This window comes from Dromiciops gliroides, chromosome 4 (genome assembly GCF_019393635.1).
Source record: "Dromiciops gliroides isolate mDroGli1 chromosome 4, mDroGli1.pri, whole genome shotgun sequence".
NCBI lineage: Eukaryota > Metazoa > Chordata > Mammalia > Microbiotheria > Microbiotheriidae > Dromiciops > Dromiciops gliroides.
The window spans coordinates 116,071,359-116,087,253 of NC_057864.1; the positions used below are offsets into that span (position 1 = coordinate 116,071,359).

At 36.4% G+C, this 15,895-nt stretch overlaps 1 protein-coding gene across 7 annotated transcripts in view; it reads left to right on the forward strand.

Moving 5' to 3' along the window:
- KCNK2 (potassium two pore domain channel subfamily K member 2) overlaps positions 1-15,895 on the forward strand; it is a 301,669-nt gene that overhangs the window by 116,226 nt on the left and 169,548 nt on the right. The window lies entirely within an intron of this gene.

Sequence of the window (15,895 nt, forward strand, 5' to 3'; positions counted from 1 at the left end):
ATTACTCATTATTTAAAGTAATTTATATGAATATTTATCTTGCAAATCCTAATTTCTATATTGCTTCAAGTCAAATTGGAAGGAAAGTTAATTGTTTACAAGTTATCTGCTAATTTTATTCTCTTTAGCTCTCAAAATTATTTAATATCAGAATTTAATGAAACTCATTGGAGAAGGGAATTATTATTTCTAAGCAAGCTACAGGTTCTAAAAACTATATTATAATATTCCTACCATATTCCACCTTCCTGGCTTTCTATAAGCCTTTCTCTGGCTTTCTATATTACAACCACACAATTTAGTCCTAAAAATTAGATGTCTAAATGCAATAATCTTGTTCAGATCTCTGAAAGATCCCACTCACTCTGGATCCTTCTCATATTGCCCCAGAAAGCTCTCTTTTCCATTTATTTGATTCACTCATAGCTCCTCCTCTATTGATATGTCCTGTTCCCTTCCATAGTGAGCTATCCATAGGCTCACTTGGTGACTTCTGTCAGATAGCTTGGATTATGTAATTATAGGCAGTGCTGGAGGATGCAATCTATGAGTGACAACATACTTGGGCAACTCAGAGCCACATAAATGTGTTTGAGGCCCTCCAAACAACCTAGAAGTCATGATACTTTTGTGCAATGCATCACAGAATATTGGCTATTTTGGTTTCACTATTTTTGAAATAACTGAAGATTACTTTAATCAAATATGGCCCATCTTTGTCTTATTGATCTTCAAGAACAATCAGGCTTAACCTTATTGATTTCTACTGAAAAATGACTTGTTTGTCCATTTGTTGAAAATTGATTTCTTTAAATTCCTTTCTTCTTCTATTTTTTGCCAAGGATAATTGTGATAATTGGGATTGTCTGTTACTGACTAGATGGGATAACATTAGCCATCAAATCCATTGTTTCAAGAAGTTTTTTTTTTCTATAGAGAAATCACTATCAGTGACATATTTGGGAGGAAGTGGGACTTGAACCCAGATCTTTGACTCTAAAACATGTATTAGGAACTGTGATAGAGTATTTTTATTAATCTGAATGTCAAGTGGTCTAAAGACTCTCATCAGAATATATCAGGTCAATTTCTTCAAGCCTTGAGACTTGATTTTCCCCCACTATCCTTGTAGGTATAGAATACTAGTACAAATGAACAAACAGTTCAAGAGGAGTGGGCAAAGGAAGTGCTCTAGAGGAAGAATTTGTTGACTTTGGATTTTATTTTCTTTTTTCCTTCTTTCTTTCTTTCTTTTTCTTTCTTTCTTTCTTTCTTTCTTTCTTTCTTTCTTTCTTTCTTTCTTTCTTTCTTTCTTTCTTTCTTTCTTTCTTTCTTTCTTTCTTTCTTTCTTCCTTCCTTCCTTTCTCTTTCTTCCTTTCTTCCTTTCTTTCTTTCTTTCTTTCTTTCTTTCTTTCTTTCTTTCTTTCTTTCTTTCTTTCTTTCTTTCTTTCTTTCTTTCTTTCTTTTTTTCAGGGCAATGAGGGTTAAGTGACTTGCCTGAGGGTCATACAGCTAGTAAGTGTCAAGTGTTTGAGGCCAGATTTGAATTCAGGTCCTCCTGAATCCAAGGCCAGTGCTTTATCCACTGTACCACCTAGGTGCCCTGGCTTTGGATTTTCAACACTTCTCTAAACAACATGAAGAGGAGACTCAAGCTGAATTTGTTCTGATGCCAAGAACCATTAAATTAAAGTTAGTATTGGTAGGAAAAAAAATTCAAGACACTAAAATGCTATTTTGTCATGGCTAATAAACTCTCAATGTATAGTACACTATTATTGTATGGTTTTGTCTAGGCTGAAGATCTAGTTATGTTTTTCACATATGTAGTAGGGCATAAAGTGTCTCCTGCTTTATAAGTATTATAACTTGAGTTAATTTTGTTATTGAGGTGGCAAGGTAGCACAGTAGAGAGGGTGCTATAACTGCAATCAGGAAGGCCTGAGGTCAAATATAGATACTTCTTAGAGATGTAACTGTAGGAATTCACTTGATATCTGCTTGCCTCAGTTTCCTTATCTGTCAGATAGGGATAATAATAGCATGACCTTCCAGATTTGTTGCGAGGCTCAAATTAGATAATATTTTTAGAGTGCTTTCCAAACCTTAAAACACTATATTCATGCTAACTATTGTTATTACTGTTTCCAGATGTCAGCATTTTAATGAGATTTGCCTTTATGAACATCCTGATTCAGCATTCAGTTTCTAGACATACATTAGATTAAAAGTCAGTTTTTTCATCTGTAAAATTAGAGCTTTGGACTAACTAAGTTCTAAGGACCCTTCCACTCTCTATGTTTGTATAGTATCTGGGAAGGGTAACCCATTACTTTAAGGATTACTTTCATAGTTTACATTTGATGTTGGATGATGGGATTGAGAGTTAGAAGGGACCTTTACCCCTTCATTTTACAGGTGAGGAAAGTGAAGGTCAGAAAGATTCAATGACTTGCTTGAGGTCATACTAATAGTGAATGGTGGAGTGAGAATTTTGGGCCAGTATTTAAGTTTTCAAATCCAGGGCTTGTTAGACTACATTCTGTTGATGCTAGTGTTTTATGTTACCAGATTGGTTAGTTGCCTTTGAAAGGGGGACGTTGAAGGAATGGCATTGGACAGGAACGCTTTGTTGAAGCATGGCATCAAGAAAAGTCTACAGGAGCAGTTTTATACTAGGATAAAAAGACCCAGGTGGGGTTCTCCATTCATTGGAGATTAGAGGAACAGAAAAAGGTGACCTTTGACTGCCAAGAAAGCAGCATCACAACACTGGCTTTTTAGCGAAAGGGAATTGAAAGAGAAGAGAGGGTACCCAGGATAAACTTTTCCTACTCATATTCCTTCCCCTGCCCCCACCACATACACCTAAAACTTGTTCTAATTACTTCCCCCACCCCAAGAATAATTTACTCATACTGTTTTATTCTGTGGCATCTTGAGTTTAATGACAAAAAGTGCTAAGGGATACTTGACTTTTTCTTATGTGAATTCACATAATTCTGGGGATTAAAATTTTTTTATGTAGTGACAATAATACTGAGTGTTGTTGTTGGTGGTGGCATTGTTGTGAGAGGTAGGTAGTACAGTGGGTAAAGAACAAACCTTCAAGTTAGGAAGACCTGGGTTCAAGTTCTGACTCTGATATACACTGCCTGTGGGACCCTGGGAGAGTCACTTAATCTCTCTGTGCCTCCAGGCTACTCTTCAAAATGATAGATTTCAGAGTAGAAGCCAATCTGCATTGGTAGATGAAGATGCCTACACAGGTAAAATTACAGGTCTGATTTCTGTGCCTCCACCCCTTCCCACAAATAAGTTAGGATAGGATTATAAGCTTTAAAAAGTAGCTTGTTGAAGACAGAATGCTTAGTTCATAATAGCATGTGAGCATTAATTAATGAATATTGGTAAATTGCATTGGAGTGGATAAAGGACATGAGGCTACCATGTGTCATCAAGTATCACTCAAACTGATGTAATAAAGGATTCACTAAAAGGATATTAACTAAAAATAATGGATAGGAGGGTATCACTGGATGCTTTAATCATAGGTTGAGAGAGACTGAGGGGAATTACTGTGATTATTCTTTGTAATACACTCTTTAAATAGTCTATGCCTGAGTCTTTCTTGAGCCTGAATTAAAATGAAACACATGATTTTAATTTAATTCTAAGCCATGTATCCTAGGTAAATAAACATTCATGGAATGAAATTGATCATAAATAACTGGTATATGAATTGACCTAATGTAATATTGTCAACAAAAATAATAATACCTAATATTATTAGCAATAATAAGTACCTTGCCCATTTATGGGCTGTCTTTATGACTTTTAAAAGTGCTTTCACATACATTATCTCATTTGATCTTTGTCTCAATCTCATGAGGTAAGCAGGGCAGGCATTATTATGCTCATTTTACAGGTGTGAAGCAGAAAAGTTAAGTGATTTGCTCAAGATTGCACACCTAGCAACCCTCTTCCCACTCTCACTTCTGTGATCTACCAACCCCCAGGATACTTTCCCACCTTTGTCAATGATTTCCTGGCTCACATTCTCCTGGATCCTCTGCTACCATCTTCACTGATGTAAATATACCTTTAATGATTCTTTTAATACTTGAATCCATCAAAATTTCTTAACTTGGCTAGCTCTAGTGACCTCTCCTATAATCTCATTGCTTCGAGACTCTGGACTGTGAAATTCCATGTTCTGGCCATAGCTTAGTGTCCTTCTGTCTTTTCTTTTCACTTATATAGGCTGAATAGGTGCTGGTGTGACCATTGTTTTCTTAAATCCTCCCTCTTCTCTTAGTTCGTCACACCTATGCTGGCATCATTTGCCATCTTTCTCAGGCCAAACCCTATGATGAGCCATTTAACATTTTTTTCTACCACTCTCTCCCCATGAGTTCAAATATCATTTCTCTGTAGAAGATTTAGGTGTATCTCCAGATCTAGTTTGTCTTTTGAAGTTTGGTCACTTCTTTCTAGTTGCCTCTTGGAAAAGCAAGTTCAACATGTCCAAAACAGAGCTCATTATCTTTTACCAAAAGCTTCCCTCCTCCCAAACTTCCCAGTTACTGTTACAGGTACCTTCATCTTTCTAATCACTCATGCTTACCACCTCAATGTCACAAACTAAATTCCTTGTTATCACTCATTTTATAGCTAATCGATTACTAAATCTTATCATTTCTAAATTTCTCTTGTATATCTCTCCTCTCCATGTATACAATCAATCAGTCAACAAACATTTATTAAGGGCCTACTATGTGCCAGTCACTGTACTAAAAAGGACATGCAAAGAAAGATAAGACAATCTCTGCTTTCAATGATATCACTGTCTTAAGGATTTAAACAGTTGTGTACAAGTCATACATAGGATAAATTGGAAATAGTGAAAAGAGGGAAGGCACTAGAATTAAAGTGATTAACAAAGGCCTGTAGAAGACAGGATTTTAGCTGTGACTTAAAGCAAATCAAGAGACAGAGATGAGGAGGGAGAGTATTCTGAGCATAGAGGATAGCCAATGAAAATTCCTGAACTTGGGAAATGGAGTGTCTTGTTGAAGGAACAGCAAAGGTCACTGGATCACAGAATACATGGAAATGTAAGGTGTAGGAAGATTGGAAAAGTAGGGAGAGCAGGTTATGAAAAGCTTTCAGTGCTAAACAGAGGATTTTATATTTAATGATGAAGATGATAGAAAGCCACTGAAATTTATTGAATGGGAAGTGGGGGAGGTTGATATGGTAACCTGTGCTTTAGGAAGATCACTTTGATAGGTAAGTGGAGGATGGATTGGAAGGGGGAGAGACTTGTGGCAGACAGACTGTCCAATAGCCTGCCTATTACAATAATCTAGGTATGAGGTGATAAGTGCCTTCACCAGAGTGGTGACAGTGTCAAGGGAGAGAAGGGAGTAGATGTGAGAGATCAAACAAAGGTCAAACTGATGAGGCCTTGTCAACAGATTGTATATGGAGACAGTGATGGGGAGAGAAAATGAGAAGTTGAGGATGAAACCTAGGTTGTAAACCTAAATAAATAGGAGGATGTTGCTACTTTCAACAGTAATAGAGAAGTTAGAAAGAGGAGAAGGTTTGGGGAAAGATGACTTCAGTTTTGGACATGCTAAGCATGTCCAAATGGGACACACAGCCACAACCCTGGTATGGGTCCTCATCACCTCTCACGTGGATCACACAAACATACATACACACACACACACACATATATATATATATTTGTGTATATCTGTATATATTTACATATTTACATTTATATCTAAAACTGGTCTCCTTTCCTAAGTATCTTCAGAATCCACTCCATTCTCCACTCAGATGCCAATATAATATCCCTAAAACATAATTCTGAAAATGTTCTTCCTCCTCCCACAATGAGCTCCAGTGACTCCTAGGATAAAATATTCAATCTGCTTGTACTTAAAGTTCTTTATAATCTGGTCTCTTCCTACTCTTGCAATCTTGGTATGCTTTATTCCTCCCAACATTCTAATACATTGGGCTACTTGCAGTTCCTTGAATGCTCCATCTCCTATCTCCCTGCCTTTGCCTTGGCTGTACCTCATGCCTGCAATACTTTTCGCTCTCATTTATATTGTTTCCCTCAATCCCCTCAAGACTCATCTTAAAGTCTGCTTTCTGCAGGAAACCTTTCCCATTCCCTCCATCTGTAAAATAGCTTTCCTTTTCAGATTAACCTTCTGTCTTCAATTGCCTTACCTATCTGGGCTATCTCCAGTCATCCTGATAATGTATCTTGCCACTGGACCCAAATGACTGTGGAGAAGAGAGTGAGATTGGTGACTGCACAGCCCTTTCTCACTTAAATACAATTCAATGCAACTCATTATATCTGTCATGGTCTTCTTTGAGAATGTAGGACAAACAACAACAATAACCTTCCCTCTATTATGTATGTATATCACTATGTGCGTATTATCTCCTGTATTACAATCTACCCTCCTTCAGCTCAGAGACTACTTTTTGTGGCCTTTATTTGCATCTTAGCCCAGTGCCTAGTTTATAGTAAATGTCTAATGAATGCATATTGACCGATTGACTACCCTACAATCTCTCATCCCCTTAATCTTCTGCAATCTCCACTCTTGAGTGGTTGAACCTCATTTTGCTTTGTTTGGTTTTTTCCATTCAAGTTTTAGGTTAATAATATTGTTGGAGGAAGTAAAAAAAAGTTTTAATTTAATGTATTATAAATTCACACTTACTAACCTCATCTTACATTTCACTGCTACTCCACAAATGACGCAACATGATGCACTGGAAAGTGTACCTGACAAAGAGTCTGGGGACCTGGGTTCAATTCTTAGCTCTTGGACTAACCAGTTGTATGATTTGGGGCAAGTACTCCTCCCCAAACAGTTTCACCATTTGTAAAATAATATCTGAGGGCTTCTTGAGCTCTAACAAACTGTGAATTCTCTTCTTACCTCCTTACAATAAATATTCATAAACTTTTCCCTCTCTTAAGCCCCCTGCCCTCTTTTTTGCTTCTTATTCTCAACAGAACATCTCACCTCTTCCCTAACTCAGCAGATGGATGTTATCTCCTTCCATGGATTCAATCTCTATATATGACCCCTAAATCTATCTTCATTTATAAACTGGTAGTAATTGTAACATAACACAAGGATCAAAGAAGATACTATATGGAAGGCACTTTGCAAACATTTAAGCACTATATAAATGCTATTATTGTTACAATTATTCATTTCTGAGAAACAGAATGGCTTAGTGCATAAAAGTCCAGCCATGGAGTTGGGAAACACTTGGCTTGAAGTCCTTTTTCACAATCATACTTTCTGTGTGACAATAGGTAAGTCAGTTAACTTTTCAGCTACATCTTTTAGTGACTCTGGCCTCCTTGTTCTATGAAAAAGATATTCTGTCTCTTGTCTTCAGGACTTTTCTCTGGCTATCTACCATGCCTAGAACTGCCTCCTACCTTATCTTCTCCTAGCTTCCTTTGGCTTCCTTTAAATCTAAATTTCCATAGGAAGCCTTTGTCAACTCCTTTTAATTCTAATGCCTTCTCTCCATTAATTATTTCCTACTTATTCTGTGAAGATCTTATCTGTGCATATTTATTCATTTGTTGTATCCTCCATTAGATTGTGAACTCCTTGAGGGTACCTCTTTTTGTATCCCCAGCACTTAGCACAGTGACTGGCACAGAGTGATTACTTAATAAGTGCTTATTGACTAAGTGACAGGTAAGTATTTATGAATGTAAACTGCAGATGAGTTGCCAATCTCCATTTGTGACAGGAGCTTTTTTTTAGAACTTCCCTATGCTGATGGAATCACAAGTCTGAACCAAAACTGAAACAAAGAAAAGCCCTAATATTTATTCCAAACTCAGTTCTACATCTCCTACCACCTGTTGGATAGCTTCACTTATATATGCTTCTAGCATCTAAGCTCAACAAATGAATATTTCAGTTCATTATTATCAACTCCAGAATCTGCTTCAGCCTGTCAGTTTTCCTTTTCTATTGGTACCCCTCTATTCTCTCAGTTCCCAGACCTGAAACCCCCATGCCATCTTCAACTTTTCTTTTTCCATCACTATCATCCTCAAATGTTCTGTTTCAGACCACCTTGTCAATCAGTCCCCTTTTCTCCACTCATTCTTGCTACCACACTAATGCTGGTGCTGAGCATATCTCACCTGAATTATTGTTATAGATAGTCTCCTATATGCTCTCCCTGACACCAGATTCTCATTTCTTAAATGTTTCTTTCCCTAGTGGCCAAAAATAATATTGTAATGCCCAGGTCTAATGATGTCTTTCTCCAAAATGTTTGTTTGATCTTTACTGCTAAAGAAGTTAAATAGCAGGTTCTTCACAGAATATTTTAAATTGATTTTTTTATTTAATTGTTTCCAACTCTGTTGGAAGAAATGAAAAAGAAAACATTTGTCATACATATACATAGTAAGCAAAACAATTCCCCACATTGACTGAATCAAAAAAAAATATGTCTTTATTATTAATCTGCCTCATTATAGTCCTGGGCACTACCCCTGGCCATGTTTACATGATCTGATGTTCAATAGGGGAGGGAAGGAGTTGGGAAGTGGGGAAAGAATGGGGAGACAGACCATTTCCATGGAACACATTGGCCTTAGCCCTCTGTTGCCCAGCCCTCTCCAGGGCCTCTCTCAAATAGCTGGGTATTAGAATGGAATGAGGCAAGGAAGATTTGTTCCCTTAGAAGATAAAGATCCTTCCCTGTCCTCTTCTTTCTCTCCCCTTATTCTTCCCCCAAATAAAGTTTTTTCTTTTTTAAAAATAAAAATAAAAACTTCTCAAAATATGTCTTGTTTTGCATCCTGAGTCCATCATTCCTCTCTAAGGAGGTAGGCAGTATACTTCATCATAGGTCCTCTGGAATCATTGTTGGTCATGATATCAACCATAGTTCTTTATCCTTTTAAAGTTGTTTGCTTTACAAGGTTATTGTTCTTGTATAAATTATTCTCTTGGTTCTGCTCACTTCATATAAGTCTTCTCCAGTTTCTCTGAAAAAAAGTCCCTTTCATAATTTCCTAAGGCACAACAGTAGTCCATTATAATCAAACACCTTCATTTGTTCAGTCTGATGGACTTTCCCAACCCTTAGTTTCCAATTATTTGATAGTACAATGAAAGCTGCTATAAATATTTTTGTACATAAGGGTTCTTTCCCTCTTTCTTTGATCTCTTTAGGGTATAGGCCTGGCAGGGTTATCTCTGGATCAAAAGATATGCATAGTTTAGAATGCTTCACAAAATATCACAGACTTCTGAGTTGGAAGGAAATTCAAAGGTCATCCATTTCAACTCATGCTCAAAAAAAATTTCTTCTGCCATATATCTGACACATGGTCATCTAGCATTTTCTTGAAAGCCTCCATTGAAGAGGAACTTACGAACTCCTAAGGCAGCACATTTGTTGGGGAGTTCCTTAAATAAAGCCTAAAGATGTTTCTTCATAACACCAATCTATAGCACCTACCTCTATCTCTGCTCCTGATTTTTCTTCTGGATCCAAATAGAACAACATTAAACCCTCTTTCATGTGACAGCCCTTCAAATACTTCCACAATAAATGTTTTCTGAATTGTGTTGTAATAATCTGACTCCAACCTCCTGCCTTAATGTAGGCAGTTCACTTTGCCTTGACCTTCTCTCTCTCTCCATTCTCTTCTTTGTTAGTGTCATTCATTCTTATGGCTTTGGTCAACAATGCTTTGCAGATAAGTCCCAAGTTCAAATTTCTCACATTTGCTTCACTCCTGAACATAGATTTTTAATTAATATGCTTTCATTATGTGTCTCCCACTATGCTAAGATACAGAGGAAAAACAGCATAGTTCCTGTCTCTAGGTGCTTACATTCTAATGTAATATTAAACCCACTCAGTGGGTTTAATAAGTGAATGGCAGGTTTCATATTTTACAACAAAAACTTAATGGACTGATATAAATATAAATAAATATAAAGTAATATGATACAGTAAAGTAGATATTTTGAGTACTTTTTTAAACGATATGATGACAGTTGAGAGGCAACCTGGAAGGTTGCCAGGGGCACTGAAGGGTTAAGTGACTGTTCTATGGTAACATAGTCAGTGTGTGTCAGATGGGGAGCCAGAATTCAGTCTTTCTGAGATTGGCTCTCTGTCCTCTACATTGCATCCCCTCTGAAATTTGTTTTTGTATGGTAGAGAAGTCCTTCATAGGCTGCACAGACATATGGCCTGGCACTCTGACACAGAATGCTAAATACATAGGGCTCTAACCATTGTGTAGTGTTGAGCAAGAGAAATCCCAGCAATGTAATATTCCAATCAGAGAGGTGCATCCTTTCCCTATATTTTATTTCTCGCCTTTAAAGCAGTTCTCTATATCCAAATATTCCTCCCCTTCCCATTGTAATGCATCTTTTCCCCTTTCTTTTTAATACCCTTTGGTGTAGAAACTTCTAGTCTATTTAAAATTATGCCAACTGTTTCATCCCTGCCCTTACTTATCCTCTCAGATAACTCTCATAAGTTAGCAGGGCATAATTTCCCTCTATTGCAAATTTTGTGGCTTCACAATTAGGCTATGTTTGCTTATGTATTCAAATGATCCTACGTTTCATGATATGATCATACCCCATTACTCTTTAGACTGTTTCTCAGCCAGCTCACTTTCATTCAGGATCTGCAATTACGTATGTGGGTTGACTTCAGTTTTCATGCCTAAGTGTTAACCAATCTGTTTGGTGGGCATAATGATACTATATCCATAATAATGTTACAAGGCTTTACTGTTAACTGAAAAGTGACAAACATTTGCTTGCTCTTGAGTTGAAATTTTTTCCACTCTTTTTTAGGGGTACCAAAGGAATCAACAATCACCAGATGTTCCTAGAGGTTTAATATGTTCTTTGGTTATGTAAAAGTGAAGGTGGCTTTGGGAAATAAGTGAATCTTAAGTATTGGAGGACTGGGAAAACTGGAAAAAGCCTCTTTAGAAGTCACTGAATGCCTGAACAAATCATAGCAAAGTTCATTACAGGGAAAGGAGACTTTAATTGGTTCTTAAACTTTGCAATTTTTAGGATTCCAACAGGGTTTTTATTTTTGTGTTTTGCACTTGTCAAATTCCTATTCTTTAACTCTTCCCGTCACATCTATTTACTCCTTTAATTTTTGCTACAGTTGGTATTTGTGAGATTATGGATTTAGACCTTCTTTTTAAAATGTAATTGTTTCTTCTGTTGAATGAAAATGATTTTTACTTTAATTTAATTATTTTTAAATAGGTTATATCCCAATGTGATAACTGTGAAATGTTGCATCTAATCTTCAGGCTATCTAAAGTGAATTTTCTCCAATAAGGCATGTACTTTGTTCCAACGAGATGACAAAGCCCATTGGAGTCCAAGACTTTTGAACAAAGAAGCAAGATAAATTAAGAAACTAAAGCATAGACTAATTCACAGGGTAAGACAATGCTAGATGGCATAGGGATTCTAGTTATCTCTGGGGCACAGAGGACACATGGCAGTTGAAGTTTTAGTGGTATCATTCTGACATATGGAGTCTGTATAGTCTGTCATTTTCATGCATATCATGCTTGGACTGGAATGATTTATAGGCTCAGTTCTGCTGCCTTCCTCATACTGGTAATCTTCATCTAGCTCCAATTTCTGTTCCTTGAGGTTTCTTTTCAGTATTGGTATATTTCAGACTCTTTGGGGTCCTGTTGAGGTACAGGATTTGTTTAGAATTGACTTTATCTGTATAAATTAAACTCAGTTAAATGGGAATTTATTAAGTACCTACTTTGTGCAGAAAACTGTAGCAAGCACTGATGAGGGAGGGATATAAAAATTGTTAAAATGCAGTCTCTACCCATGATAATGCTATTTGAGGGCTATGAAGCAGAGGTCATGGAATTTGGTCTTAGAAGAAATCTCTAAGACTAGGTAATCCCACCCATCCCTTTTACAATAGAGAAACCTATGCACCAGAAAAGTACAGTCATTTGCTGAATGCCACATAGGTAATTCAGTCTGGGAACCAGGATTCAAATCTTGGTCTTCTGTCTCCTATCCTACAGCTTCTTCCAGTGTGATGCTGCCTTCCCTTGTGATTGTGAGAAAACTCACCTTCCTGAAACCATCACACTGAGTATTTTTAGATTCCCAAGAAAGGCAAAGCAAAACAGAAGAGACAAATTCATTATTTGATTGTCTATAAGTCCACCCACTACCTGATTTTCTTTATGACAAACACAGAGGAAGATTTTTTTTTTGGTTTACTTTCTTATTTTAGCCATGAAAACAGGTTTTCCAAAGTAAATACAGTTTAATGAGCAGCATCTTGCCAGCCAGAAACTTCATAAAGCTAGTGCCTTAGTCTTTGAAACTAACTTTTGTCATTATATAATTTTTAGATGAGTAAATTTGTTCTGATTTTCTGTGTCAAGAGCATAGAATTTAAAATTTCTCTGGAGTTTTGGAGCTTGCTTGTTTTTATCTCCCTGTTTAGATTGAACTGGAGAATGCTAATGATTTCTCAGTAAGAATTTTTTTTACTACTGCTCAATAGGACATCTACTCTACTTTAAATTATGCTATCTACAGAAAAAATAAATTTATGATATTTGGTAAATTACATTTATAGAAAAAGTTATATTTAATCATGAAGCAATTGAACTAGTCCATCTTAAATGGGGAAAAATCAAGAATTACTTCTTAACTTTTTGAAATGAAAAAAAAATGTGTGTAACTTAAACCAGATATCCCGTGCCCTCTTCATTATAAGTCAACCTCATTTCTTTTGTGTTTACTGTCTTCAGAGTACACAGAAGGGTCTATATTCCATTGGTCAGGAATAAAGGATGCTATTTTACAACAACAATTTGGTTCAAACAGTTTTCAAGGGCCTACTGTTTTTGAGGGGCCATGGGGGTCAAGTGACTTGCCCAGGGTCACACAGCTAGTAAGTGTCAAGTGTCTGATGCCAGATTTGAACCCAGGTACTCCTGAATCCAGGGCTGGTGCTTTATCCACTGCACCACCTAGCTGCCCCAAGAGCTGATCTTTACCCTTATGTAACTTATAGTCGGCTGTGGGAATAGAATAAAATACATAATACAGATAGCTATCATACATAATAATACATGATAAGTAAATTATATAATCATACTTGAGAATCTTATTTAAAGGCAGAAATAGAATAATCCATATAAATAATACCTACCAGGTATTTATAGGCCAGACACTGTGCTAAGTGCTTTACAGTTATTATTTTATTTGATCCTCACAGCAACCTTCGAGTTGGATACCATTATTATTACCCCATTTTATAGATGAGGAAATTAAGGAAAATAGGTCATCCAACTAGGAAGTGTCAAGGGTCATATTTGAACCCAGATCTTCTTGACTTTAGGACTGGTGCTCTCACCTGTACCACCTAGCTGCCCTGAAAAACAAATATACAACATAAATGCATAATTTATCATAACTTCATAGACCTGCACATACAAATGTCGGGGAGGTTGATATGATAGAAGTGATGAACCAGGAAAGATTAACTGTCATTAATACTTTTTTATTGTTGATTGATTTCCTAGTCTATTATAGCCAGATAATTTTGAGCACACTACAGCAAAACAGAAGTTTTTTTTCTCTTTCAGATAACTATAGCTGTGTTTTATTATTTGCATCCCCTTTAAAAATCAGATCATAATGTGAAATTATTGTTAATAATAATAACTCACATTTTGATAAAATGTCATAGTTTATAATGGACTTTCCTGAGGGGAAAAGATTTTTGAGTAACTTTTGAAAGAAGACTGGGGGGGCAGCTAGATGGCGCAGTGGATAGAGCACCGGCCCTGGATTCAGGAGTACCTGAGTTCAAATCCGGCCTCAGACACTTAACACTTACTAGCTGTGTGACCCTGGGCAAGTCACTTAACCCCAATTGCCTCACTAAAAAAAAAAAAAAAAAAAGAAAAGAAAAGAAAGAGGACTGGGGCAAAATCTGATTAAGATTTTAAGTACCTCATAAGCAAGTTAGTAGAATAGAAAAGAGTTGTGAAGTGGGAGGAAACAAGTTGTGCAGGGCATTTGCATATAGTTTGGGATGTCTAGAGAAAGGATTCAGAGTTAAGATGACATTAGAGGGGGCGGCTAGGTGGCGCAGTGGATAGAGCACCGGCCCTGGAGTCAAGAGTACCTGAGTTCAAATCCGGCCTCAGACACTTAACACTTACTAGCTGTGTGACCCTGGGCAAGTCACTTAACCCCAATTGCCTCACTAAAAAAAAAAAAAAAGATGACATTAGAAATGGGGTTGCTACTTGGGAGAGGATGATTTGTTGGGAAGTTAGAAGTACTTATTCATTTTCAGTACAGAAACATATTTTTAAAGTAAATGTTTTTTATTAGTAGATAGAATAATAATTAGCTAGTGCTCTTCCTGTCTGCCCTGTGGTAGAAATCCTTTTCATTTCAGTTTAATTTCCTCCCTCAAAATCAATTTTCATTGTATCTCAAGAATATTAAGGTGTTGATGTTTTTAAACACAAGATTAATTCATCTGAGTGCATTGAAGTTTAGATCCTAGAGAAAATGATTGGTTACATTTTTTCAGTAAAATTGCCTTTTTTGTAGGTTAACAAGTTCAGCATTGTCTCTTGAATATTTCATTTCTGGAGAGAGATTTATCAGATGATGACAACTTAAGTAGGCCTGATATTCGAGTTCATAAAGCTGACATCAAATCATTGTTTATTAAAATTATACTTGATTGTATTTTAAAGGAAACATTATTCCTAGGAGACATTTTTCTTAGACAGTTTGTATATTGTTGTTATGAAAACAAATAGTCTGTGGATGGCAGAGGAATAGCCCCTTTCATCACTCACTGGATTCCCTATGACCTGGGCTATTTCCCAAACAAAAAAAAAGTAAGAATTTTCTCCTCTGTGATTCCTTCTGAATGAAACACTGAGCCTGAAATGACTCATGAATAAGGAACCTGTGCTATACAACTGGAACAGTGTTTATTTTTTCATTTATATATAAACAGTACTGAAAAATGGAAGTAATTCTACTTAAACTATCTACCTCAAAGGGTTGTAAGGAAAGTGCATTATCAACTATATCATTTTGTCAAAATGTGAACTACTATTATAGCTATTAGTATGATGATTCAAACTTTAAAGAGAATGCAAATAATAAAGCACATCTATAGTAATCTGAAAGAAAAGAAAACTCACTGTAGGGTGGTCAAAATTATCTGGCTATAACAGATTAGGAACTCAATCAACAACAACAGAAAGCATTAATGAAGCACTAATTATGCTCCAGGAACTGTGTTAAGATCTGGGGATAGAAAAAAGATGAAAATAGTCTTTGCTTCCAAGGAACTCACATTCTGTGGGGGAGAAAACATGTAAATAAGTAGGTACATGCAAAATATACACTAAGTAGAGGGGGAGCAATCTCAAAGGGTACTAGAATCTGAGGGGATGCCAGGAGGTGAGTTCTGGGCTGAGGCTTGACAAAAGCCAATGAAATTAAGAGGTAGATGGAAAAAGGAATGGATTTTTATACTTTTTAAAAATTCTCTTATTTCTTATTCTTTTTTAGAGCTCTATTTCTTAGTAACTTAAGTTCTTTGTTCCCAATATTTTTCTCTTCCATTAAAAAAAAAGTAATGCATAGATTTCAATTTCATCCTTTAGCCAATAAGGCTGACATGTGCCACCATGACTTAAAATACTGATAGCTAACATTTATATAGAACTTTAGGGCCTGCAAAGTACTTTGCAAATATCTTCTCATTTGATCCT